The sequence below is a fragment of the Neopsephotus bourkii genome, unplaced genomic scaffold (assembly GCF_033783945.1).
Source record: "Neopsephotus bourkii isolate Nb327-2 ecotype Australia unplaced genomic scaffold, CSIRO-AGI_Nbou_v1 NB_659, whole genome shotgun sequence".
Classification (NCBI taxonomy): domain Eukaryota; kingdom Metazoa; phylum Chordata; class Aves; order Psittaciformes; family Psittacidae; genus Neopsephotus; species Neopsephotus bourkii.
Window position 1 is genome coordinate 5,632,383 of NW_026901158.1, and position 23,930 is coordinate 5,656,312.

General features: G+C 55.2%; 1 long non-coding RNA gene across 1 annotated transcript in view; it reads right to left on the bottom strand.

The window, feature by feature from the left end:
* Positions 1 to 21,350, bottom strand: part of LOC133211946 (uncharacterized) — a 105,403-nt gene extending 84,053 nt beyond the window's left edge. The window contains exon 1 of the long non-coding RNA XR_009725333.1: positions 21,163 to 21,350. This is a non-coding gene — a long non-coding RNA (uncharacterized LOC133211946). The remainder of the gene's footprint in view (positions 1 to 21,162) is intronic.
* Between the last annotated feature and the right edge of the window lie 2,580 nt (positions 21,351 to 23,930).

Below are 23,930 nucleotides of genomic sequence, written 5' to 3' on the forward strand. Positions count from 1 at the left end.
GTACCAGCAGTGTCCAGCACTGCTGCAGACAACGTGACCTCCTCAGCATTGCCCCTATGGAAACACACTGTACCATAGCCCCAGCCATGACTCCAGCTTCCTCAGTGTTACTCTGCTCCATGGGAGCACACTACTTCCATGAGCCTCTCTGCTTGGCAGCATTTGCCATAACCCATCCCATCATCAACAGCTCCTCACCCATGTTAAGAAAGAGGAGGAGGAAGCTCATTTTCTTGCTTCCATTGGCCTTTCCACAACCTGAAGAAGACTTCAGTAAATGAACAGTAAAAAAAAATGACCATTTTGCCCCAAAAAGTGAAGGCTTTTGGTGCCTGTCACAGACATCACCTCCAGATCCTCTGCTAGAACATGGGAACCCCTAAAATGGACTTCTTAGGCTTTGCATCCAGCATGGGCTTTGCCCAGGCTCCAGACAGAAAGGCTCAACACCACAGGCATTTGGTCCTCATCCAACTGCAGAGACAGATGCTCTTGGGAGAATGGAGCCCTTCCAACTTCAACTGCCCCACTGAAGAATCTTCCCCAACCTTGCCCAAGACCTGGGACCCTGCCTAGCCACAGTTAGGGATATTCCATGTGGATTATTCAGGTCTCAGCCCAGGGCAGGGATGTGAGTGGCAATGGGAGAACAAGGGGAAAGAGCCAGATGGGCACTTGCCACCTTCAGTCCTGGGAGCCACTGGCCCTACACATGATGCAGCATGTGCAAACCCAAGAGAGCTGCTCAGGGTTCCAGACACTGCACTCAGCACACAGGGTGCAGTTTCCTGCAGCCCTGGAAGCAGCCAGAACCCTGCAGAGATCCTTCCCTGCCTGCCCTCTCCTCGTTGAGTCACAGAGGACCCATTGCAACCCCTCTCCCGACAGAGCTGCCCCAGGAGACGGCAGAGCCAGTCTGACCGGCTCAGGACTCCATGGCGAGCAGCCTTTCCCAGCTGGGAAGCACTGGGAGACCTGTGCTCCCAGTTACCTCCCCAGCAGGTCAGGACCAGGGCCCTGCATCACCCCAGCCTTTGGCCTAATTAAGTTCATTCCTGTCCCCACACCCTGCCCATAAGAGCAGGGATTGAGATGCCTATTACAGCACATGCAATTTGGAGGCACTGCCCTGTCTGCCTGCAGTGCAAGAGGAGGTAAAGTGGCTGAGCTGGAAAGAAAGGGCTTTGGAAGTCCAGTGTGGCCACAGCAGCAAGGTTGTGACTGGGACAAACCGCCCCAAAAGGTCCCATCAATTCCCAACACTGCAAGTGGTGAGGGCTAAACATGCCTTCAACTTCCAGCCTAACCAACAGGAGGAGAATATATAGATATGGGGAGAAAGCCTACGTGTGTAGGGAGGGAAATATGAGGATAAAAAACCCCTAAAAGAATGAAATAAGAGGAAAAAAAGGCTGGGAGAAAACAAATCTGGTTATAATAGTCAGGCTCTGGCAGCAGTTAAAACTTCCATGTGTTTAGATCCCCGAATCGATGGATAGAGATGCTACAACAAATGTCACCTTCATGCGAGCACCAGAACTGCAATTTTCTCATCATCCTTTTCCCCCTCCTCTTTCTGTTGCTGTTTGAAGCCTGTTCAAGGATAACCTGTTGGGGGCAAACCCTGTCCCCAGCAGACACCAGGTTTCCCTCGTGGGTTCCCTCTCCTGCTCCCTTTGTCCTGTGCTGTTGCTCCTCCACACACCAACTCCCTGTCAAGTTTCTGGCTGATCCAGAGGGAGACGTGGGTCCTGCCAGCTCCAGCATCCAACTGCTCTTCCCGGGCCTGGGAGCTGCAGTAACCATAGAAACCGCATCCAACGCGCAGGCTCTGCTGGGGCTGGGGGGGTGACAGGATGCTCAGACACATGCACAGGCAGGTAGGGACCAGCCAAGCCTCCACCAACCCACCTTCAAATGATGCCCAGGTCAGAGAGGGGCGAAGTGGAAGGGGGATGATTGAGGCTTTTCCCCCTAAAACCTCCCAGTGTTGGGAGATGGTTCCTCTCTGAGTGAGCATTGGCTATAGCTGCTTGTGGAGCTGACGGTGCATTTTACAGCGCACGGGGAGATGGGTGAGGTAATTGGGAGGATTCTGTTGCAAAGCTTTGTCTTGCTCTGCCCTGCGTTTTAGCTGCAGAGGAGATGGGGACCCAGGGCTCCCGCTGGCCTGAGGAGTAATCAGTCATTAATCCTTCCCTCCTTCTTGCACCGTGAATATAAACAGGCCAAATCCTATCCCCGGCTGTGCTGGGGGGAGTCTTTATGTTGATGGCTCTGGCAGCAACACACATGGCTCCAAGGGCAAGATGTGGCCCGGCACAGTTAGTTAATGAGCTGATCCCAGCACTGCCTTGGTTTTACACCCCTCCCCATGCAGAAATAACCTTCACTTCCAGCAGCACGACTCAGAGCAGGCTCGAACCACGAGCAGCCCTTCAGACACCTATGGTGAGCCCTTAAATCCATGCATGGCTCTGGACGAGGCAGGATTTTCAGTGGCTGAGCACAGCAGATGCTCCGTGTCTACACGAGCCAGACAGATCCGTTCCAGTGCCAAGAAAGCGGATCCGAGGGGCTCTGGTGAGGGAGGACAGGGAAGCACTAACTGCAGACACCCATGTGCACCCCATGGGGAAGGGGATGGCTCAGGCAGCTATAGAGGAGCCTAAGACGAGGGACCAGGATGGCACATGGAGATGGGCAAACGCGCACAACGGGGACAGCATGTTGATGCTATTGACAGCATCTCTCTGTTCCTCTCACCCACCACAATGAGGACTTTCAGGAGCACCATGACCCCACCATGGGGCTTTCTTCCTCTCTGCCCTTCATCCCCATTGCAGCAGCCAGCAGAATGAGCCTCTTGCTCTTGCACCAGAGGTGCCCGGCTTGCACGGGAGCACAAGCACCTACAGGAAGGTGTGGGGATAAAAATACCAGCATTCCTGCCTTCCTAACACCAAACCCCAACCCCAAACAAGCCCACACAGCTGCCAGGCTCCTCTTTCCTTCCCCCTTCCAAGCCATAAATACTCCACACAATCCCCACGCACAAACACGCTGTGGCCTCCGGACAAAGAGGCCCACCCCTATGGCCACCAAGCACCTATTTTGGGCTGTAGCTGGGTCGGGGTGGGACGAGCGGGCTCAGCTGCGCTCCCCAGCCCCAGCCCCAGCCCACAGCCGGGCCTCACCCCCGGCTCCAGCCCCTCAATGGCCCCATTGTTCAGGGCTGGGAACTCAGCTGCAACGGTTGGGGCAGGGGGAGGTCTGGAACCTGACATCCAGGATGGTCCAGAGCCCACAGTCCCATTGAGGGGGGACAGCAGACCCCAGCTTGGGGTGCCCCACAGCCCCCCGAAGGTGAGGGAGAGGAAGGGGTGCATCCCAGTGAGGCAATGCTGCGGTGGGGTCTCCTCCCTCCCCAGGGCTGTCACTGGGAGCATGCAGGGTAAGGCATGGCTTCCACTTCCTTGCATGGCTTTTGGGGTAAAAGGGATCAAATACATCAAAATGAGACACAGGAGTTGAGCTTTCTTCTGCCACCGCAGGGACAGGGCTTAGACCTCCACCATGCCAAACTGGGGGTGAAGGCAATCCCACAGCCAGTTCACATCTCCAAACCAGGCCAATGGATCACAGGGCAGGAACACACAAACCCTTCTGAGCAGCCAAGAGCAGATCCAGGCACAGGCTGGCTTTGGGATGGACGCACTTCAGTGGATCCCAGATCCCATCACCCCCAGAGCCTTCCCATGGCTCAGCATTCCCACAGATCAGAGCCCTGGAGCTGCAAGCACAAAGCGGCTGCAGCACCCTCCACCCAGCCAGCAGCTTCAAGGGCTGCGCTCAACACACAGCCACCTCCATCAGGAGCAGAGATGCTCTGAAGGAAGGTCGGTGTCGACATCTCTGTTTCAGCTCCCAGCAGTTTCCTCCTGAAAGATGCAAGTGAAAAGGGAAAGAACTCCCTTCCCTGCGCGGCGCGAGGGCAGCATCCTCAGCACGCTTCAAACACCACCCAAGGAAAAACGTTAAAGAGACTAAAGCAGCCCAAAAAGCAGCCTGAGGCATCTCCTTGCTATTGTTCTTTCAAGGCCAGAAGGGGTGCAAACGCCTTGGGAGCAGCGGTGGGACATCACTTTTAACACCGACACGACACACAAGGGACTGTGTCCTCTACTGCAGCCTCTCACTGTGTTCCTGCTGCAGCAGCCCCCCCCAGGGCCAGTCACACCAGTTTAACCCCAGCAGCCAAATCCCCCCCAAAGAGTCACCTGCATCAAACACATCCCGTCTGGAACCTTCCACAGCCAGCCCGGTGCAGCGGCACCATCACGTACTGGTTGAACTGGCAGGCAGTGCCCATCAATATGAGACGTGCCTTCTCTTTGCACAGCTCATTTCTCTCTCCTGACTGGGAATAGCATTCCTGGCAGCGCTGGGAGCCCACGCTCAGGAACAGCTTGCTGCGTGCACCCGAAGCAGAGCAGCCCGAGCCCTGCTTTCCCTGCTGCTTGAGACCACGTTACTGGTGCTTAAATAGCAGTTATCCTGGTGCAAGCCAGGCAGACCTGAGCAGGGACCAGGAAAGCAAAGGGTGGTTTGGATTCTCCCTCAAACACATGCCCCAACAGGGGTAGGGAGGCCCAGTCAGTGCTGATTTATTGCAGGAGATGATTTAAACCAACGCTTTTCAAACGGTGTGTCTGCACTTCTGATGCCTGTCCACGTCCATGTGGACTATCTTAAATGATCCCAAATCAAGAACACAGCCAAACAGTCCCCAAGTCCAGCCACGACTGACACATGGCTCCCCAAAATAAGGGACAAGGGCAGCATGTCCCTGACCAGACTTAAGACAACCCATCACCACAGCATCACCAAGGCTGCAGTCCTCTCCCTCCCACTATGCTCTTCTTCCAACATAAGACAGTCTTTCCACATCCATACCCCAATTTGGAAGAGCCTCTGTGAGGGATTAAAGGAAAAAGCCAAACAATTTAACTGGACCATCTCCTTTGCAAGCTTTTCTCATACAACTTCTTTCTAAAGGGGCTGACATCTCCCTGTGCCACATGGGCTCTTCAGCATCATTCATGAAGGTCATTCACCAATTGCTTCCTTCCCCTGTGTTGAGCTCTTATATTTTGCCTTCCCCTGTCAAGCCCAGCCCTGGATGGTCAGGCAACCCCAGAAGGGTTCTGTTTGCTGTTGCTGAATCCAAGCATCCAGGAAGCAGAGCTGGATGAAGCTATTTCTGTGTCTTCTTCAAGCAGCTTTGCCTGGAAGCACCAGCAGCTCCAGCAGCCAGTTGGACACAGCGATAATCCCATGCCAGACCGCAGCTCTGACAGCTCCAGCACGTGATTCACCAAAGAACTATTCAACCCCAGGTCTCCCCGTCCGGAGGGGATACCCAGGGATCTGAGCTCTCAGACACTATATTTTACTCAGCATTTAATGCTGGCAAAACACTTGATAGGACCCAGAGGGATTTCTGCATCTGCTGATCAGCTGCCTCCTCTCTTGTCCCTCTCCAAGGTTTCGTTGTTGCTTTGCATTGGGCTTCAGCCTGCTTCTGTTACCCTATGATGCTGATACCATCACGATGGATCTCCCCAGAACTTCTAAACCCACTGACACACTTCCAGCCAAGGTGGAGACCTTAGAGATAACATTCCTACAGCTGCAGAGCAACCCTGGGTCGTGCTGGGGTGCAAGCTCTGCTTAGACATCATACAGGGCACACAGAGCAAGACCCTACAGCTTCTTATCCCTAACCACAGGGAAACAAAACAGAACAAGCTCCAGAATTAGAGCTCGTGTTTTCAAACCCAACTGCCAGACAAAGCCAGAGGAGCTGAGCTCTGCAGGCTCCAACACCTGCACAGGAGCACATCCAAAGCCTTTCATCTACAGAGCCAGGAATGAGGCAAGACCCTGGGCTTCAGTGTTCACTAGAGGAGGTGTTTCAGAGCTGGGCACATTGCAGCAACCACTGCTCTCCCAGCAGAGCAGCCACAGCACCAGAGAGGGTTCAGAGAGGTGGGTGATGCTCCAGTCACTATAAATGGATGCTATAAACACCCCAGAATACCCCCCTGCCCTGCTCACCACCCAGGCACTGCCAAATGAAACTCAACCATCAACCCCAGTGAGTGAGCTACAGGTACAGAGCAGGAGAGATCAAGGACATGGCAAACATCTCATGTTCCTGCAAGAGCAGGGCAAAATTCCCTGGGGATCCTGGGAAAGGGATCATGCCCCATGCTACAGAACAGGTTTCCTGCCAGCATAGCCGCATGCAGCATCAGAAAGCTCAAGCCTCGGGACAGCAACCCCACAAGCAGGCATCCTGGAGATTGAACATCCCAGAGAAACATTGCATTGGGATTGCGTGGCAAGGGTTTGGTAGCAGGGGAGGCACAGGGGTGGCTTTGTGAGGAGCTGTTATTGGCTTCCCTTGTGTCCGACAGACCCCACAGTGACAGTGGTAGTGCCTCTGGGATAACGTGCTTCAAAAGGGGTTAAAAATCTCCTCCAAAACCAGAGCAACCGCAGCAGCAGAGAGGAGTGAGGGTGTGTGAGAGATACAGACACCTGCAGCCACCGAGGACAGTGAGGAATGAGGTGCTCCAGGCTTCGGAACAGAACTGCCCCTGCAGCCCATCGGGTTTGCAGCAGAAGTGGTGATTGTGTGAGGGACCAACACTGGAGCATGGGAAAGACAGGAGGGGAAGGGGTTTAGAATCACAGAATAGCCAGGGTTGGAAAGGACCTTAAGATCATCCAGTTCCAACCCGCTGCCATGGGCAGGGACACCTCACACTAAACCATCTCACCCAAGGCTTTGTCCAACCTGGCCTCCAGGGATGGAGCATTCACAACCTCCCTGGGCAACCTATTCCAGTGCCTCACCACCCTCACAGGAAAGAATTTCCTCCTTATATCCAGTCTAAACTTCCCCTGTTTCAGTTTGAACCCATTACCCCTTGTCCTGTCACTACAGTCCCTAATGAAGAGTCCCTCCCCAGCATCCCTATAGGCCCCCTTCAGATACTGGAAGCCGCTATGAGGTCTCCACGCAGCCTTCTCTTCTCCAGGCTGAACAGCCCCAACTTTCTCAGCCTGTCTCCATACAGGAGGTGCTCCAGTCCCTGATCATCCTCATGGCCTCCTCTGGACTTGTTCCAACAGTTCCATGTCCTTTATAAGATTTGGGGTTTATTTCTCACTATCCTGCTCTGATTTGATTAGTAATAAGCTAATTCCCCAAGTCAAGTATGTTTTGCCTGTGATGGTAACAGTGAATGAGCTCTCCCTGCCCACATCCTTGCATCCTGACTCACTTGCATTACATTGTGCACTGAGGAGGGCAGTGACAGGGCACCCAACATCCAGCCATGGTCACCCCACCACAAGCATCAGCACATCCTTTCCTTTTATAGCACACCCCTTCCTGTGCCCCATCTCCCCATTCAGAAGACAGCAGCAAAACCATACAGGTCTGGAAGCATGGATTTAACAATGCAAGAGGACCCCAACCTCCTTCCCCTCTTTAGCTCCTCTAGCCCCTGCCTTAGCTCCCACCTAGAAACGAGGTGGGACAGGTTCACAGACCCAAACCCCATACCCCATCCCAGCCACCAAACCATCTCTGCCATCAGTGTGTAACGGGACAAAGCCATCAGCCTGGTGCTGCTCTCCCCCTGCTGCCTGCCCAATTACTCACCTGCCCCAGCCCAGGGACACAAATCTATGTCAGACGATGTGATGATCTGATTAGTCTATTTGATATTGCAGTGCCTGATTCAATACCCATTGAAATCAAAGGTCCCTTGATCTCTACAGGCACTAAATCAAGCCCTGGTTCCCTGCAGCCGAGCACAACCATCCCGTCCTCACCAGTTACTCCAGGCCTAGACCACTGCTGCATAATTAGAGGGCACAATGCTGGCTTTAACCCAGTGAACCACCATGGCTTTTCTTATCAGTGGTGAATTTCCCCTTGCTTTGGACTTCGTTCCAGAGGAGTTAAGTGCTATTAAAAGCTGCTTGTAACCATAGAATCACACAAGCATAGAATCACCTAGGTTGGAAAAGACCTTTAAGATCATCAAGTCCAACCATTAACCACTTGCATCTGAGGACCTCAAAGCAGAGACACAGCGAGTTATGTTAGGAAAGTTGAAGCAGGGTTTAATAGGAGGCAGAAATGGAAGCACCAGGAGATGAAACTGGGTCTATCTCAAAATCGGGCCCAATTCCAGTCTTGTTTTCCCTGCAGATGCAAGTCAGGAGTCACTACCCCGAGTCACAGGGCTGGAAAGAGCAGGAATGTGGCCCATTGCACACAGGCTGCAATCTGAGATGCTATTTACTTTTCTTGCACTCATTCAGGAGTAGAGATGCCCGTGTTCACAGCCACGTCAGTTCTGGGCTCCACGGGGCCCAAAGACAAAGCAGCAAAGGGAAGAGGAAAATCAGAGACAGCTCCATGCTGTATGAACAAATCAAGGATCACTTCTGGGAATGACACTTGAACGTGGTGTGTTCTGGAGTGAAGGGGCTTGTGAGATCCCAGCCTTGCACCCCCTGGAGACGTGGTCCTCAGTTCAAAACGAAACAGGGGCAGTGGGAAGGCATCCACCAGGATCTGGCTACACATCACTAAGTCTTGGAGTCTGAGGAACAAACAGGGGGTAAAAGGGAGACTCATGGCTCCCCTCCAATAACATCCCCCCATTCCCAGCTCCCAGGCTGTCCTAGAGCAGGAAGAACAGGGAGGGTTCCTCATTTGCTGCTCCAGCTACAGCAGCTGAGACAGTAAGAACTGTTGCATGAGCAGGAAGGAGAGGGATGGAGCTGCGCAGCCAGTGGGATCCAGCCTCCCTTGTTGGAGCCATCCCTTCCCGTCCTGCTCTGCCAAGAGTAGGAAAATCCCTTCCACAAATAACACAAGCAAATAAATAAAACAAACCCCTGGGGCTGGGGGAGAGGAGATGAATCCAGCACTAACCCAAGGCTGCAACGTGGGCTGAGTGCTGCCAGCGCGGCTGAGCAGCAAACAGTGGCGTTCACAGCAATGGGCAATGGGAGCTCAGGGGGGTGCTGGTGCTTTACAGGCCAAAAAGTGGCTTTATAAAAATGGATCTTCAAATATTTGCTCCAGCAGGCCCTGAGCCCCATGTGCTGGGTGGCTGCGGCACAGCGGTAATTCCTGCCCAGAGCCAGGGTCTGCAAGCACGACACCGACATGTCCATGCAAACCCAGCCCCGGCTGTAGAAGAAATAGATGTGAAAACCAGATATCCCTTTCCCACCCTCATCAAAGAGGAATGATACTATCAAGTTCGCCAAAGGAACCCAGATCTGCTGCTTTTGGTGATGCTGGAAGCATCACTGTCTGAACCAGCTGCTCCAGAACGAAGAATTAGGGGATGGCTCATGGAACAAGCAACATCACAAGAGCCAACACTGGTGTCCACCTTGGGGATCTGCAGCATGGACATAAGGACCCCCCAGGTCACCTTGTGGCTATGGGCAAGCCTGAATGCCAGGTCCCCCAAAGGGCAGCATGGAAAGCAGCTCCCACATGCCATGACCAGCTTCCCAACTGACCCCCACATGGCAAATAGAAACAGAGAAGACTGAATCCCTCCAGTGCCAGGCTGGATGCCTCTGGGCTCCACAGAGTCCTGCTGGAACACCACCATCCTTTCCAGCCGCTCCAACAGGTTCAGACAAGGCAGGAGATGGCCTCCACTTCTGCAGGCAGAAGGGGATGGTTTAACCCTGGGCACCCAGAAAGTGCTGGAAGCACAGAGCAAAGAGACCCTAAATACAGTGGATACAGGTTGGTGTTTGCGTTCCTGCCAGAGAAAAGGCAGAGAGCAAGGATTCAGGCAGGAGAGGACAGGCAGCACGGGAGCAACAGGAGGCAGTGGGAAGTGGGGCAGAGGGGTACATCCCCTGCATCCTCTGAACTGATGAGGTCTCAAGGCTCTGGATCAGACCCCCCCATGTTCTATCCAAGCCGGAACAGCTTAGCACCACACAAGGGGCAAAGGAGCACAGTTCCTGGCTGAGAATTCGATCCTGGCTCTTTCCTGAGCTCCAATCACAAGGTTCCTGAGGCTCCTTTACTCCAGGAGAAGGAACCAGCTGCAGCAAGCTGGATTCTGCCATAGGGCCTCCAGTTCCCAACAACCGCCTGCCTCTGGCTGAGGAACACAGCCTGACCTTCCCCACACAGCACCCACCCTCCCCTGCACACTCCTGCCTCCTGCAGCCCCCCCACAGCCAAATGTGCTCATTTGCTTATGAAGAGCCTGAAGGTGCATCTACAGCACAGGGGAGAAGCGTGAAGGATGCTTCATGTTCTCCTCTTTCCCTCCTCTAGCTCTTCACTGAAGCCTCCAGCTCCCCAGCTCGAGGAGAAGCCTTTCCTTTCCCTCCCTGCGCACTGAGCAGCACGGAAGCATGAAAGGTACTGACAAAATAAAGTTGGATTGTACTGCATTATTGAAAAAGTGACCTCCAGTGGTCAATAAAGCCTTTGCCCACCGTTTCCAGGCAGCGGTGCCTGTTGTCAGGCTCTGCCTGGCTGCAGCAGGATGCAGCTCGGCATTCCCGGTCCCAGCGAGCACGGGGTGGACTCAAAACCCAGGCTCTGCGTTTGGGTAACGAGGAGCTCGAAGCACTTTAATGCACGGCTGCAACCGGGAATGCAAACGGGCTGCAGGAGGGAGCAGCCTCGCAGTGCTCTGCTCCCCCCCGGCTCCAGCCTCATTGCTCCCGGCTCCAGGCAAAGGCAGGGTCTGATAAGAGGAGCTGGCAAAAGGCACAGTTCTAGGATGAGGTTTGACTGCAAACCCTCAGCCACAGTGTGCAGGGGCAGGGAAAGGGGTACAAGGGACACTATCCTGCTGCTCAGCAGCACCGGGCTCAGCATCGGGACCAAGGGGAAGCTGATGCACCCAGCACAGGTAGCACACCGGTTGCCCTCAAAGATGCTCTCCTCTGCGTTCCCACTCCTTTCACGTTTGGTTTCTATGCACGACCAGCTTCCTCCTCCCCTCCCCTACCCCAGCTGCAGAAACAGATCTGTCCTGGCCACTTGAGACACCACTGAAGGCCATTAAACCCAGCATGGAAGGGGAGCAGCCCATGGGAACACCTCCCTTCACACCAGAGCCCAAAGCACCTCTCACCTGGGGAAAGCAGAGCTGAATTCCCTTCACATCACACACAGAGGCATGGGAGATGATGATGGCCCATTTGCAGGATCAGCAGCTCGCTGGTGGCACTGGTGCTACCTTGCCCACAGATCCCCTCCCTTCTTCTTTCCCCTTCTCCTTTCACAGCCTCAGCAAGGCAAGCAGCAGCCCCTCACTGTCCTCCCAAGCTCCAGGCCAGCTGGGATCCCAAGGTGAGGGATTAGCTTCAGCTAGGGCCCAACTGCAATAAGCTGAACCTTCTCAGGACGCTAGTCAAGGACAGAGAACAAGCACCCCCAAGAGAAATGGAAGGAAGGCCCTAAAGCAGACTGGCTCTTTATAAAGAGCCTGCTCCATCTCCAAGTGCCAGTGCCACCATAGTGAGGGATGCCTCCCTGTGCCCCACTTTGAAGAGGACAGCAGCAGCAGCCATCCCTTACAGATCCCACAGCATCTCAGGACCAACACTGCTCAGGGAAGAAGGTGCTAATGAACCATCTCATTCCTCAAGGGGATCTCAAGGGGATTGCTTTAGACAGCATCAAAGATTAAAGGTCTAAAGGATGTAAGGGGAGGTGGAGGGGAAGAATCTCCTCCCATGGATGGACGCAGATGGGCACCACAGAGCTCATAGGTACGGTCAGGACCAGGCTATGAGCTGTGGATGTGATCTAGTGCACCAGGCAAGGAGATAACCAAATGGTGTGCTCCTAAATTTAGCAGCCACCATGCATCTCATCTCCCAGCCCTTCATCCCCACAGCCCACTCCCAGAGCTGTGCAAGCCTCATTTCCATCAAGGGCTGTCTTGAAAGAGCCTCCTTCCACTTCAACCCATCTGCCAAGTGCCCACAGCCTTCCCCAGATCAGCTCCCCTGTTCTGCAACGTGCCAGCAGCATAGACCAGGCTCCTCTCCACCTAAAGCAACACACCCAGGGCACAGAGACAGCAGTTGCCTACATACCACCTGCAAAGCAGCCTCCCCTCACATGGAAATGCACGAAGGATGGGTACAGCAGGATCCTGGCACATTTATTGTACCCTGTTGGCGCAACAACCGCCTCCCTCAGCCTGTGGTTCACAGCCCTTGAGAGCAAGGACAAAGCTCAATGTTCCCCTTTGGTAGGTGTCCCAGCAGCTCTCTCCTTCAGCTGCACAGCATCCTTCACACAAGGGTAGGAGCATCCCACTTTGAAATAGTGACCTCAGTGCTGCTCTCCAGCCCTCAGCATCCCTAACCCTAACCCTAACCCTTCAGCCACAGTCATGTGGTTGCTCTTCCCTGCAGCAGGTTGAATGTCCCAAAGGAGAAGTGGACAGTGACACTGAAAGGGCCAAATCCACAAGGCTGAACCCCTCTGCCTGCAAGAGCAGGGCATGGGCTTGTGATGGCCCTGCATGGGACAGGAAGGTGGGAAGATGAAGGGACCCATGCTCTTGGGGAGACAGTACAGCCAAGCTCCAGCCACCTCTCCTCCTTGCATGGATGGGTGGGCTCACCTCACCAAGTGGAGACCACCTAGGTACAAAGCTTGGCATGGTCCTGACACCACTGCAATAGGCAATGGCCCAGCCATTTGCTTTCTAGAGCAGTAGAAGGCATCAGGAGCTGCAAGTACTCCTCGTGACACCCCAAAGAGCTTAACCTTATGGGGCAACCACAGAAAGAGTGGCTGGTTTGAGCTGCGGTGAGTTCATGCTGGGACATTGCACCCCATCTGATCACAGGTCTTCCATTGGTGGCAAGATGCATCTGGTCACACTCAGCCACACACAGCATCATCTGGAAGGATGAGAACATGCCATACTTCATGTGTGAGTCAAGCCTGGCTTTTGGGGTGCCAAAGGCAGCCTAAAGCTTTGACTTGAAACCTAAAGCTGAGCCTTACAGCTGGGTGGAGCTGAGGGGCAGGATGGGATCCTATCACCACTTCTGCAGGTCTCCTTTGGAGCTGCACCAGCACAACCCTCCCCAGACAGGCATCACATCCAGCCCTGTGTCCACTGCTGCATCCCTGGCAGATCGGGTCTATCAGGTCCAAGTTACAGCCTTGCAGCCCCCAGGCTGTACAAGTTTTGAATAATAATAAGTCACAGCCTCACATCTCAGATGAAGCTCCCTTTTGGGAGATCCAGGTCCCAGCTGGGAGTGCTAAACCAGACAGGCAGGACCAGAAAACATTCCCATCCTACCTCTGCAAAGAGGAGCCTCTACTCCACACCCTTCCAGTCTGCCCCTGGGGTATCTGTCAGACAGGCGGAGCAGGGCTTTGTTGTTGAAGGCAGCCTAATCCTGCAACCTTCACATCAGTGAGGCCAGATCTCTTGATTCACCCAAGGTTGGGATGCAGCTGGGAAGCAGGGGGATGACAGCAAGGAGGAGAGGGGACACAATTCAGGCCATCGCACACCAAGCAGCCTGGTACAAGCCGCGATGGCTCCTCCCTTTGCAAACCCCTCTCGGCATCACCAGCTGAATAAGGCTCAACCAGAAACCAGGGCTGTACCTGCACGTGTTGGTGAGTCAGAGCTGGCCAGGCACACACACCAAGCCCTCCCCCACAGCCCCTTTCAACTCCTGTCTCCCTGACATGCCCTCACCAGCACTTTAAAGAGGTTTTTGCTTTCCCCTTTTCCCCTCCTCTTCTCTTTTTCTCCTCTGCTCGTTTTTTGTCTCCAGTCCTCCCAGTGGGTGGGGAAAATCCCGGGTGTCAAACTTCAAAAGGGAAGCCTGAGTTCACATCGCATTCATGTCCAATGTGCTGCCTAACCACAGGCTTCTGCCTGCAGCCACAGCCGGGACTGGCAGGAGCTCCAGTGGGGCCAGTAACGCCGCTGCCTCCGCTCCCCGCAGCCCAGTGCGGTTGGGGATGCCCATTTGTCCATCCATGGTGCACCCACTCCAAGGTGAGAGGAGGGTTTGGACACAGAGCCCTGCTCAGGAGGGTTGTGGGGCTGAGGTTCAGCGCCCATCACAACAGCAGAGCTCCTGGAAATCAGCGCTGCAGGAAGGAGACAACTCCCTGGCTTCTCCTCCCTGCTCAGCATCACATCCCTGACAGCAGCTTGGTGGCACAAGGTAGCCCTGCCACATGCCGCATGGTGGCACAGGACAGCCCAAGGATGCTTCACACCGTGTGCATTTGAGTTTCACACTTGATCTGGGTGATTCTGGCCAAAGCTGAACAGAGCAGCCAGACCAAGGAGGAAGATGTGCCCTGTGCTGTACATCCAAAACCAGTAACCACCCCATCCTCTGCAAGGGCTTTGGTGGGGATGAAGAGCTCCACAAAGCTGAACCTGGGCAGATCGGGGGTGATCCCTGCACGCTGCAGAGCCAGCATGGGGCCATAGATCCACCAACCTCAGCCTCGTGCTGCTCCCACCTACAGTCTACACAAGCCATCTCCTTCACGTCTCCTGGTTTCCAGGTTAACAGAGCAGGGCACTTTGGACCTGGTGCTTTCATAACAAACCTATTTTCTTTTCCCCCAGTCACCTGCAACAAAGAAAACCAGGCACACAGACCGGGGAAGGAGATACAGCATCTATTTGATTTTCTATTGTACTCCTGAATAGTAAGTTAAAGCCTATTCACAGCTGATTTGGTTCTGTTTTCAGTGGCTTTCGAGACCCTCAGACTTCATGGGGAGATGAGCAGGAGCCAGCCTTGCAGGGTTAGGAGCCAGGATGGTCCTGGGAGGTGAGTCAGGAACCCCACACAGAGAGGAAAAGGGGGATGCTCAGAGCAGGAGAGCCCAAACCTGTGGGCCTCTACCAGGAGCAGAGACTGGAAACAGCTTCACTGCCTACCAGGAGCAGAGAGAAACGTCAGAGTGGCATTTTGATGAAAGAGGATGAGCAGGAACGTGGGAGGATGCGCTGATGCTCCTCCCTGAAGGAAAGGACACAGTTTCCAATGGGAAAGCTGTCCTGGCTCAGGAGCTGTGCCAGGAAGACCAGGGAGCACAGGATGGGCAGCGCTGCAGCCTGCCCTCATGCCCAGGGAGGTATCAGGGCAGCTCTGACACCAAGGTTGACCTGCAGCATCTCTGGCAGCCACCACCTTGCAAGTACACACACCAGGATTTCAGTCTCACTGTCCCCAGTGTGTTTGGATGCAATGTCCTTGGCTATGACAGCCATAGGAATGGGCTCTTACCCTCCCTGCACTGCTGGCACACAGGCTCTTGAGCATCCCTATGGAGCACAGGACCAAGCACCAGGATATACAGGACATCAGCCTACTAAAAGCCTTGAATAATGATTCCCGAATCCAGTGGAATCAACACAATTGGGAACACAACTGCCTGCTCTGAAAATACCTCCTATGGGCTCAGCTCCAGCAGCCCACAGAGCAACATGGGCACGCTTTCCCATGCGGCCCAAAGTGCTCAACCTTCAACCTAACTGGGTGAGAAGTCCTTTTGGACTGCACTTTCCCTCTGCTCTATCTCCAGGTAAAACAATGAACCCCACCACACAGCCGTGGGAAGGATGCTCCAAACAGTATCCAGCTGCAATGGAATACAGTGCTGCTCAAGGACAAACCTTGAGTGCAAGGAAGGCTCAAACATCCTGGAGTTGCAGCAGGGATTGAAAGGAGGGGGTGTCCTTCAGAGAGGCAGCCACATTTCCCACTGGGAGCCCTTCTCAAGCAGAGCCAGAGCAGCATCTCCCCAGCAAACCCTTCACCCCCTCCAGAGGGGTTTCCATGGCAGGACCCAGGCCAGGAGCTGCAGGAAGGGGGCTGCCATCCATCCCTCCCTCTGGCCTGTGAGCCAGGGGCACGCACGTGATGAGGCGCTGGCTTGGGTTTCGAGCCTTGCGACAGCACCAGCTGCTCCTGCCCGTCCCTCTCCCCCAAAAGGGGCCCAGAGATCGTGTTTCCTGGGCTCATACATGCAGGTGAGTCCCTGCAGATGTGGCCAACATCACCTCCCCTGCAGCCGCTCCACAGGAATGCCAGACCTGTGGGCACCAGAGCATCCCTGCGAGCTCCGGGTGACATCCAGGAGCATCCCATCTCCTGAAGCCCTGGGGATGCAGGAGCTGCGCTGGGCAGGGGCTCACCCCAGCAGAAACTGGATCTGGGCTGCTCCAGAACCAAAAATAACTCACCAGCTGCCCGGGAAGAGAGAGCCAAGCGAGCACAGAGCACACACATGGCAGTGGGGGGGTCATCTGCATCTATCTCAGGGGGTAACAGAGGGGTTTGGTGAAATCCAATGGGTAACAGCAGAGAAGCAGCCCACAAGAGCCTCCAGGTTTATCTGGGCAGCAAAGCAGCAGATGAGCAATACCCTCAGGGCACATCCTCCATATGGGGAGCCACAAAGAGCCCTGTGCAGAGGCTCCCGCTCTGTCCCTCCTCTCCTGCCTCAAGAGGCAGCAGCAGTCAGGGCAGCTGAGAGCCCAGAGAACATGGAAACCAGTGATGTGGGAGCATTATCCCACCCCATTCTCCACAAGCAGTCACCCATAAACACCCTCCCAGCCTGGGGAGTGCTTGGAGCAGGGTGGAGAAGGGAAGGAAATCCAGATGTGCAAAGCAGAGGAAGGAGGCACCAGAATCTGTTCCCATCTCCTGCCAGAGGCTCCTGCTGCAGCCACACCTTGTGTTTTCGAGGAGCAGCAAGAGCCCTCATCCTTGCAGGGAGGAGGAGATAGAGCTTTGTGTGCTTGGGTTAGCTGTGATGCCACCCAGGGCTGCGGAGCAAGGAGGGCACCAAAGCCAGAGCTGCCTTTGGGCTGGATGCACTTGGGCTCCACAAACAACAGCCCTTTGAGCAGATCCAGCCTCTATCAGAAAAACATGTTTTTCCCATTTCCATAATTACACTCCAATCACTACTGGGACCAAGGCACAGGCTTAGGCTGGAGAGGCAGCAGGTAACGTTTCTCCATCAACCCTTACTTGGAGTCACTTTTCCCTCATCATTCCCAACTCATCCACTTCTCTTCTTCCAGCATGGTATGTTCCAGGACCTGTCACCTCAGAGCAGGTCAACGCCTGCCCCAAACCCCAAGCATGGAGCCTTAAAGAGCAGAAAGACCTGGCACAAGTCACTCAGCACCCCAACTTCATCAGCCTCCTGAAGGCACTGGCGATGCTCATCTGCAAGCACCACTACCACAGCCCAAGGGAGGGCATCTGCAGGTCACACCTCATGGAAGAGCTCTATAAACCAGGGCTCAGCAGGTACAGCCTGGCCTCAGGGAGCAGAGCCACAGCCGAGCTGAGCTCAAGGGGAAGGCAGGAGCGTTCCCAGGCACACTGGGGAGGGAGCTGGCAGGAGCAGTGCGGCATCGCTCACATCCACCCGCTGCCCCTGGGGTTGTGCATGGACTGGGGCAGGAGGAGACAAGCAGGAGCTCGGTGCTGCTGCCGCAGCCATCGTCCTCCCTGCTCCGGCGGCGGGAGGAGAAAGCAGCAGCAAACAAGTCTTGGGCTGTCGGCTTCCCGGCACCTTCGGCAGTGCTGCCCATGCCAGCACCGCACTCCTCCACCTCCTTCCCTCCTCGCTGTGTCTGCAGGGACAGGAGGAGTGGCTCCGCTTCCCAGCAGCTGGGGAAGGATGGAGCCAGCTCCTTGCGCTTCCCAGAGCTGGGGCGCTGCACCAGGCAGAGGGGAGCAGCTCCGTCCTGCTGCTCCTGGTGCATGCAACACAGGCCAGGGAGGAGACAAACCCCTTCCCCGGGACAGGCTCATCTCTGCTCTTCCCAGCTCCATCATCACCTCCCTGCAGTGCTGCTCTGCCCAGGTTTTCCTGCTCCCCTTGCTGGAGAGGGGAAGGCACTGGTCCATCTCACACACACAGACCCTGGTGGCTGTGCTGCATCCAGAGAGCCTCCAGGCAGTTTTGGTCCAGCATCTTTGGCTGCCATCAATAAGTCTTCTGGAGGCTTTAGAGCCTGGCACTGCTCAATCAATCTTACACATGTGGGGGGAAAAACCCTTAACTCTGGTCTCCAGAGTGGGTCCTCAAAGCACCTCCCAGGGATTAAGACCCAGCTGACCTGATCCTCAGCATCCCAAAGCTCTGAGTGCTAACTCAGACACACAAAGGAAGCAGAAGCTCCACAGAAGCTCTGCACCATCTAAAAGCCTTTTCTTTCATTTCACTTTTAAGCTGGCCGCCAATACCTTGGGAAACACAGGCTGGAGAGACTTAGGGTTTCTTTTTGAGAGCTTAACATCCATTATGCTCTTAAAAAATTTATACCCTTAAGCATCTGCACAGTGGCTGCTGAGCACCCATTAACAAAATCTCATCCATTGCTTAAGCCTGACAAGTCTCACCTTCAAGAGATACCCATAAAGACCTGGCAAGACGCTCAGCTGGAGCCCTGGGCTCCTAAGAGCAGACCAGAACACAAACAGCCCTGGGGAAGACATCATCCCCCCCAAGAGAGTGAGCCACCAGAGGTGAGGTTTATATCCCAGAGCAACCACTGCATGCTGGCTTCACTGCAGACCATGGCAGGACAGCTTGATGTGCTGCAATTAACTTCCATGTGCAAGGGGAGAAAGGAAAGAACTGAGGTTCCTATGGATGCAGTTGCTCGGCTCTTAATTCCTCTAGCAACGCTAGCCTAGCAATGTTATCCAGGTTTCATGTCTGCCCTTCCCAGAGCAGGATAAGCTCCTGTCAGGCTTGGGAATGCCGGTGTGTGTGGGAATGCCACACAGTGTGCAAAGCAGCACTGCACCAGGAGCTGTTTGCAACCAGCTTCATCTCTAGGACCCACAGCTCCTGCTGCCACGATCCACTCCTTGGGGCTCCTACTCCAACATCAGAGCAGGATAAGTCCAGGCTCAGCCCAGGTCTAAGCAAGACTGTGTCAGAAGCAGTCGTGGAGCTTCTTCACAGCAGCCTCAGTGCAGGGCTCCTCCAAGGCAACTGCTGCAACACAACCATCACATTGCTCTAGGCAGCTGTGAGGCTGCTGAAGGAAGGCTCCCAAATGGCAGGCAAAGGATGAAAAGCAAAAAGGGAGGTGCAACAGAGCTAGACAGGCCTGTAGAGGAGCCTTCCTGTGCCCTGCTCTGCCAGACATGCAGCCCCTCCAGATGCTCTATCAGGGCACACACAGCCACACAAGCAGGTCCCTGCTGGGTCCAGGCACAGCATACACACATACAGGAGCTGTTTGCAAGTCAGCATTGCAGCACCAAGGAGCAACAGGGATTCACTGAACCAAGGTCAGGCAGCGTGGCTGGGGGCTGAGCTGTGCAGCCCAGGACACAGCACCTCACCTACCCCTGAGCAGCCCCCCGGAGCAGCCAGACACAGGAGGATGTGTTAGACTGAGCCCCCACTTTCATCCCTGTATCCAGGCAAGACAAACATGTTCCCTCCTACACCATCATCTCCCTTCACACCTCCCTATAAGGGATGCACTGGTCGCTCTGTGCTCCCACACACTGCTGTGGGGTGGCCACAGCTGGGGAAGGACCCCCCAGGCAGCTTATTTCAGCATCCAGGAGACAGCAGGCAGCTGCACCCACAGCACACGCACAGCATGAGCTCTCTGCACCCCAGCTCCTCCCTGGGTGCAGCAGCTTGCCACAGGCAGCCTCTCCCACTCCAGTGCTTCCTTCCACACAGAAAAGGACCAAGTGCAGCCTCCACTGCAGCCCACAAGGGTCTTTCTGCTGCCTTTGATGCACCCAGAAGGTCGCAGCTGCATGGCATGTGGTCCAGCATCCAACCACACAAGTCCCTTCACACAGGGCAGCTGGGTCCTGGCACTGCAGGTCCCTTCAAAGCCATAAGCTCCGACGGGCTTCAGCCCTTCCACTGCCACTGTGCCACCATGCAGCAGGAGCTTTCTGCACCCCAGGGAAGGGTCCTTCTGCTCTTGGTATGAATTTCACCCTTACAAATGCAAATCCAAGCAAGACCAGCAGCTCTGCCCACTGCGCAAGCCAGGCACTGGGCTGGATTGAGCATGGGCATGAGCCTGAACTGGCAGCATGGACCTGCTGGAGCCCATTTCCAGGCAGGAGCAGACATGCTTGATACTCACTCCATCACCTGCACCCGGAGGGAACAAGGCTCAAGTGTAACCCCTCGACAGGCAAGCCCCCAACCCCTGGGCTGTGAGGAGGCTGAGCTGTGCCCAGCAGCCCCGGAGAGAAAGGCTTGGCCAAGAGCATGAGGCTCATCACTGCCACCCTCCCCTTGCCTTCACACCCAGGACATCCCTCAGGTGAGCTGCTGTGTTTGACCCAAAGGATCACCAGCTCCAGCCAGCTCAGCTGCGGGCTCCCTGCAGCATCACAGCCCTCCCCACCAGTTGCATTTTGTGGTTATTCCTGCTTTTCCAGTCGGCGAGGTTCCCATGCTGCACTCCAGCAGCCCCTCTCCAGCGTATTTTCCTGCCACAGGGATTTTATCCCCCTCCACCAAGGCTCAGGGGGGCATGGAGACAAGGACCACCAGGACAAGGCAGCAAAGACAAAGCAATTCAAGGCAGGCAGGGAAGAGCCCATGGCTGACTGGCTCTTCTGGGGTGGATGTTTCACAGACACCCCCAGCACAGGGTCCTGACCCAGCTGCAGCTCCCACCATGCACTCAAGCCGGCCCCCATCCAGCCCCACAGGAGCTTGGCTGTCATCTCCCTCCAGGTTTGCACAAGCTGTCTAGAGGTAGCTGGTGGCAAAGGGCCAGGCAAGCCCGGTGCTTTGATGTGGGTGTCTGCTGGGCACATGCCAGGGCCAGGCCAGGGTGCTTGGCTGGAGGCACTGGGTGCCAGACTGAATTATGCCGGGAGGGGAAGAAATCCGCAGGTCACGGCTGTGCCACAGCGGCAGCAGATATCTGCCTCCACACTCTGCTCCAGAGCCCTTTATCTGTCTCCCCTGCTAGGAAAACAGCCACTCAGTGCATTCCCCATGGCACAGAGAGTGCCGGCTGCTTCAGCACCCACCTCAGGCTCCCAGCCCCAGGGCGCCGGGAGGAGGATGCTGTGGAGGGGATGCAGGAGCAGAGGTGGTCCAGCCCGGCGGCAGGCAGGCCCCGCACCGCACCGTGCCGGCTGCCGGTGCGCAGGCACCGAAGGAGTTACGGGGCGCAGGAGATGTCGTTAATAACGGAGGCCACGCGAGTGATTTTTATCTTTAAAAAGCCCACAGCCCAGGTTGCGCGGCTCTGCCGAGGAGCTCGCTCGGGCACAGCCGCTGCTCCTTTAAGGTATTTAACAACAAAGTGGGTGAACACGCTGGCTCCTCCCCGAGACGGCACATTCCCTCCGGGTCCCCCCGCCCCAGCCACGAGTGGCAGCGGGGACCCCTCTCTTCCCCAACACCAACGCCAGCGCCAGGACTACGAGTCCCGGCACCCCGCGGGGGTTTGCGGTTCTCCTGCCTCTGTCCGTCCGTCCATCCACGGGGCATCCTAAGGCCACGCTCCCCCCGGTTGGAAGGGGAACTTGGGGAAGGCTGCGGTATCCATCGCAGGCAGGCGGGGATTAACCATTTCAGAGCCCTCATCGGCTGGCAGCGCTGATTGCACTAATCGGGGGTCGCTTTTAGCAATGAAGGGGACCCCCAAAAAGCTGGGACCAGGCACCAACCTAGCGTTCATTCCTCACCTGAGCCTCAGCTCCGACTTTAATGCAGTTTTTGCCCTCCCCAAAGCCTTGGTGAGCTCAGGGAACGGGAAGGATCTACTGCTTTGGTTGCTCTCAGTGCCAAGCATCGCTGCCTGGCACTGCCAGCCCTGGGAAGGTCCCTCTGGAGATAGGCAATTCCTATCACAGGAGTCTCCCAAGGGCCCCCCCACCAGCCAGAAGCTGCCTGTGCAGTGAGACAAGCCCTGCCTTCCACAGATCAGCATCTAGAAACCAGAGGACAGGGCAGGTGGGAGGGGACACGGAGGCAGAGGCACAGGATTAACCCTAGATGACAAGCACTGGTCTCCATACCCTCCCATCACCATGTAACAGCTCGGTGCTGGAAAGCCCACTGGTCTCACAGCTGATAGGGAGCATGGCTACAAATCCCTCTCAGACCCCAGCAAGTCCCATCCTGCTCCACTCAGGATGGATGAGAAAGGGATGTGCAGCTGACATCCCTCATTCACACTGGTGCTGGAGACAGACTTCCCAGTTAGCTCCAGCATAGCCACATTTACAGCTGTAACAGTGTCGGACCAAGCCTGGGGATCAGTCCTTGCCTATGCAGAATGGGACTTCATTTGACCCAACACTTACATAGAGTTGCTATCAGGAATTGGGGTTCATGGACAAAAGTACCCACATTTTCCAGCCCTTTGGCACAGCTCCCAGGCACTGGAAGCACCCAACAGCAGAGCCCAACCTGGAGCCCTGCAGCCAGGTTGAGCTTCAGTCATCACTGTAAGACACCACTGAGCAGGGCAGAGGTTGTGGATGCTTTGACCGCTGCAGGGGATGCTGTGGGGATGCAGCTCACACAAAAGCCCTGTGCAAGCCCCTATGCAGCCACCACGGTGGCTATGCCTGCCCTGCCCAGGAAGCAAGAGGAGATCCCTGGATCCCTCATGCTCCCAGGAGGGCAAGCACCATGTCTATTAGGGAACTGTAAGGAGCTCCCTGGGTTGCAGGGTCCAGGGAGAACCTGGTGCAATATGTGAAACACTAGCCCACTGGAAGAAGCAGACACCAACTTCATCCCCTCTTTCCCAAAGAGCAGCCCCTACGCTTGTCACACAAGGTTTATCTTGCAGCTTTAGCATTTGCAGGAAACCTATGTCCTCCAAGTGCTAGAAACAAGGCAACAAGGCACCAGCACATTAGGATGGATATGCTAGAGAAGCCCCTTGTTCCATAAGCTTTACCATGCTGCTGCTGCAGAGCATCACACCAGTGCCTCTGGCTGCCAGGTGGGCCAAGCAAATCACACTAAGACCAACTGGGATGTTGTAGCCTTCCCACAGCTCTGCTCACACCATCAGCAGCTTGGTCCTGCCCAGCTCTAGCAAGGAACAGATCTGCTACTGAAGTCTGAGCCCTGAGCACAGCAAAAGCTTGTATGGGCTGAAACCCATGCGTGCAGGCAAGAAGCTACCTCTTCCTTTGGGTCACATCACCTGATGGTCGACACAGCCAGTGTTTGCCCACTCATGGCAGGATAAGCATTGCAGAGAGGCTCAGCAATAAGACCCTGGTAGCAATCACCTCCTCAGTTTCACCCTCCCAGGCTTAGCTAAAGCAAGAGTCATGCAACTCCCCTCCAAGGGGACCACCCAATGCTTTGGTAGGAGTCCAGAAGCACCAGGAGTCTGTGAGCACCACCTTGGGCACCGGGATGGGTAAGGCTCTGCTTGGCCATGCAGCAGCAGGAAAGTTGTGTCCTTACCCTGCACAGCAGCACTCAGGGTACAAGAAATGTAGGAGAAAAAGTCAATGATGTTAGGTAGGAACAGACCAAAGTACTGAGCACTCCATCCATACCTCCTGCTAGAGTGGTGCTGGAAGGCATCATACAGCTCCCCAGCTGAAAGCACAGAAGAACAATGGTTAAATTGATAGTTTTTATATGGTTGCATCCCTATTTTCTCCAGGATTTTGTACAAAGTGTTGGACTGTGGTACCAGAGCTGTGAGCTGTAGCTAGCAGCTACAACAGTGGGGTGACAGCCTCACCCACAGCCTGTTCACTAAATACAGATGGATTCCAAGCACTCCTGGATTCTGGAGCCAACATACCCTGTGTCC